General features: G+C 41.6%; 1 long non-coding RNA gene across 1 annotated transcript; it reads right to left on the bottom strand.

Annotated features, from left to right (window-relative positions):
- Positions 1-278: 278 nt before the first annotated feature.
- LOC137199487 (uncharacterized) lies at positions 279-3,775 on the bottom strand. The gene is made up of 3 exons (XR_010931791.1): positions 2,413-3,775; positions 1,424-2,208; positions 279-1,111 (listed from the first exon to the last, which is right to left on the bottom strand). It is a non-coding gene; the product is annotated as an uncharacterized lncRNA (long non-coding RNA).
- Between the last annotated feature and the right edge of the window lie 665 nt (positions 3,776-4,440).

Genomic DNA, 4,440 nt, shown 5'->3' with positions numbered 1-4,440 from the left:
TAGTACAATCGAGGCACTGCAGGCCATCTAAGCAGGTCCACTCAGCAGGACAAATATCCAGGTTCAGTGGAAATCAGGATCTTTTCAAAATGTGAACTGCCATCCTCAATCAGCATCCTCATGGATGATCTCACCCTGCATGTTGCTGCACAGATTCGGAGGATCTTGTCCATTTTGTGTCTCAGGTTGATAGATACAGTCTGGGAGATTATTCTTAACACCTTGAGCATCCTGATACTTCTTTCCACATGTACATTTGCACATTTACACATGCACATTTGAAATCCCCCTTGTGCCAGTAACATCCTTGTCAGAAAACTGCCCTCCTTTCTGAGTGAACGCTGGTAAAACAAGATTAACCCTTCTCTCAAACAGCAGATCTCTGTTGGTAAAGCCTCTGTCTGCCATCACTTCATCACCAGGATGCAGGTACTCCAGGAAGCCAGACTCTTGAGTGATGAACTTGTCGCTACAATTGCCTCCATAAGCAGGAGAAATGAACATAACAAGCCCACACAGGGCAACAGCAACTAAATACTGAAGAGCATTGCTTGAATAATGGCTTTATGACTCACCTCTGGAGTCAAGATTGTGTGGTTTCTGCGGGGTGGTCTCATTGCAGTCAATGATGCAGGTGGTGTTGGGGAACTTCTCCCTGAAGCACTGAGGCATCGTGCTCCGGACTGTCTCCTGTGGCAGCCAAGGAATGTAGATCCTCATGTGTTCCCCCGCTGTGTCTATCCAATAGGACAGGATCCTGCTCACTAACCCTGGGACACAGCAAAGTGTTCTGCAAGATCACCCTGGAGTAGATTCAGCTTCAGCTTCATCATTGTCATCAATATTTGATCCATTATGTGCATCTTAAAATTTGCTTTATAGAACTACTGCAGATATTTAACATGATTGAAGAAGACAGTGAGAGAAAGGCCTGTGTACAGCACAGATGTGGTGTCATTCTTCAGGATGGCATGGGCAAAGGGTTCTTCACCACCACATTGTGTTTCTCTGTCGCATACAAGCTTCTTCTTTTCTCCTGATGTGTAGCTGTGATCCATCAGTGCCTGAACCTCCCACCGAGTGTCAGCATCTGCATCACAGTGCCTGTCATCTGCCAAACATAAGACCACAACCAGTTTAGCATACAACATAAAACATATCCAGACTATTTGCAAGTAAGTCAACACACCAGAAGCTAATATCAATGCCTGTAGAAGTGGTCATTCAAATAATCAGTATTCATTCAATAATCAGTAGTGATGAGCGATATAGTGACATGGGAGGATAAACTTAAAGACAGTTTGCTGGACAAGCTTTATGTGAGTTGATATATTAACTGTCATTAGGGACACCAACTGAGATACTTACAAGACTTGACATTAGCTAGCTTAAGTTAACTGTTACCCATTCAAACGTCAGTTACCTGCGGCTGCTGATCTCTTGACAAGACGTCGCCTTGGAGTTTTTATTGGGGCTTCGTAGCTCAGCCACTTCTCCGGCATTGGGTGGTATTCCGTAGGGCTTGTGTCAATGATATGAAAAGAACAAACATACGGTCGCTTTGGTGGTTTCTTCAGATTTAAAGCTTCACACCACAGGTGAAGGGATTCCTCATTCTTCAGAGGGAGATGAAGGTTGTAGGGCACCTTGCATCCATATTCAGCTCTCGTTTGTGGTTGATAATCAAAACACTCCTGCTTGTTTGTACCAGTTATTATGTCAACCCCTAAATGCACAAACAATTCAGTTTTTCCTCAAAGCCATGGTTGTCTATAGAGTTATGTTAACTGCTGCATTGGGTCTGTAGTCTTTTTTCTCAATCTGTCATTCCCATCCCACAAACATGCTCACTCATAATTTCCTTGCTGTCAATCACCTGGGCATCAGTTAAGGCGTCAGCTGTTCACATCAGCTGGTCACATCTAACCAATAGCACAGAAACACACCTTCATTGTAAGCCTATCATATTGCAGCTGTCTTTTTTAAACATGTCTTCTCCCTCTATGCCTTAGTGCTTTCATGATGCTGTTTTGTGCACCCCACCAGCTCCCCATCACGTCCCAGTCTTTGCAGATTCATCAGTGCATCACTCCATCAACCTTATCGGTCTCAGCAGAAGTCATCAGCTACCACCACCACTGTCTGGACTCCATGGAGGTTTTTATCTTGCTGCAGCTCTGGACTGATGTCCCTCCATTCAAAATCTCCCTATAGAGTCTAAGCACCAAAGACTTAATCATCAATATCATCTGTAAAATAAACAGTTCTTTTTTTGCTTAATTCACTTGTCTCTCCTGATTGAAATACACACACACATATACATATACATATTCAGATTTGCAGAAAAAATATGAGTGGCATTCTAGTGGATTTGTGTGTTTATATAAGAGGCCACAGCAGCAGTGCACCCACCTGGCAGACAGACTGTGTTTCCCTCGCTTGCAGCCAAGATTGATCTTTGTCAGAGCTGAGGAAATTCTCATTGTTTCAAAGAGAGGCAGTCCATTTATTTGAAGCTCTGTACATACTCAAGACCACAGAGGGCAGATTTAAAAGGCAACCTATAAACCCACAGAGGATTGAAGTGTTTGTGTGTTTGCGCGTGGAATATGTGGTCAACTGGAGGGGAAATCAGTCATTGTTTCCAGTATCCAGTGAAAATCTTGACTTTACCCAGGGAGCTGGAAAACCAGTATGAAATTTTTAATGAAAGGTGATGGATGATGAGATCATCTATATTTCCCTTCAGGATAAATAAAGTATCTATCTATCTATCTATGAGAGAGAGCAGAAAAACAGACATATAAATTAAGAGCCCAGACTGGAGTCCCTATTGTTCACTTCATAAACCCTGAAAGCAACAGTAAGCTCCATCCCACACAAAATATGCTACTGTCCAATGGTCCAGAAAAGCAGCATTTGTGCCAGACTCGCTCATAGCCTACACTATCTTACTGCACCTATTGTTCTTTGTCTTCTTCTGTAGTCTTCTAGCTGTCACAATAGACTGGTAAGCTAAAGCTGACCACACCACTTCAGCTGAGGAATCAAGAGGAAAAACACTCTCGTGAATCTGGGGTAGCACCCCAAACCCCCTCTATATGAGGAAGATCGAGATTATGATAAAAACGATAATGATCTCAAATCTTTAATCCTTTGCGCCGGAGGGACTCGATTTGTGTCAAAATTCATATCCCTTAATGTCAAAATCATAAATCTGTCAAATCAGAATGAACAGACATACACACATTAGGAAAACCAGCTGTTTCTCTGATCTTGTTAAGGAGAGGCATCTGTAAATCCACTTTGAAATGATAGAAAAAGACGCTCCTTATAACTTCAGATCTTGGTTCATAATCATGAAATTTATGACTTTTTCTGAGTTTTGTACAGCTACATCCACACGTGTGTGTAAACTAGAGGATCTGAGAAGCAAACGCAGCATGTACCATCATGAGCAGATTCACCATAACGTTAAAAATGTGACATCACAATTCAGAGATCAGTTGATTCCCATCTACTTTTGAGCCACTTTGTTCGAGACAGTCTCTGTGTTCAGTATTGTTTGATTGAAATTTGCAAACCAAATGTTTTGTTTTATGACTATTTACTCAATGCTGAGTTGACTTGTGTACAATTGACAGAGAGATGATGGGCTTTCGGTTTACAGGCAGTGTTGATTGATGGTTTAAATGGTTATAATGCAGACCTGCCAGCCTGTACGCATTTAGTGTAGCAGGTACGCATTTTGACATCAAAGTACGCTGGTACGATTTGTCACTCTAAACTACGCAAAAGCTGGTGATGCCTGTGAGTTCAATTCATAAATCTATGGTTCAGTTGTGCACATGCAGTACTCAAGTCCAACAGCAAGAGGCAGCAGCTTGTAGCCTGCTGAAAAGCAATAGAAGAAGAGTTTAACCAATCGTAGCACCGGATTCATTCTTCCAGCCTTCACCCAAATATCAGCGGGGATATCCATGGGATATGGTTCATACATCCATGATATGGTCATTCTTGACAAATATGTGATGACATTACAAGAGACTGCAAATCGAAAGCAACATGTCACTGATTTTAACCCTCTTGATCCCCCTTTTCACTCCAGCTGGATATTTCCTCAAGTGTGGATGCTACTTTTAACTCCTTTGTAAATGTAAACGGACTGGAGTGGATGTGGAAAGTTAAAATTGTGAATTGTGTTAAGTTAATGCAGACCTTCTAACTTTGGGAAAATATTTAATGTTAATAACATTAGCCTAATGTTACGTAATTTGCAAGCTAGCTTGCTTGTTCACCAGGCATTTAAGGTGGCAAAGTTAGGATATATTGTCCGTATGTCACAGATTGTAAAACGTGACTTTTTCATAGTGTGTATTCATAATTATTGTACCGTAATGAGAGGAGCAGTGGCACGATGGAAAAAAAGTTAATAATAGA

This window comes from Thunnus thynnus, chromosome 16 (genome assembly GCF_963924715.1).
Source record: "Thunnus thynnus chromosome 16, fThuThy2.1, whole genome shotgun sequence".
Classification (NCBI taxonomy): domain Eukaryota; kingdom Metazoa; phylum Chordata; class Actinopteri; order Scombriformes; family Scombridae; genus Thunnus; species Thunnus thynnus.
Note: the sequence above shows the minus strand (reverse complement) of the source record. Positions and strands in the feature narration are given on the sequence as shown.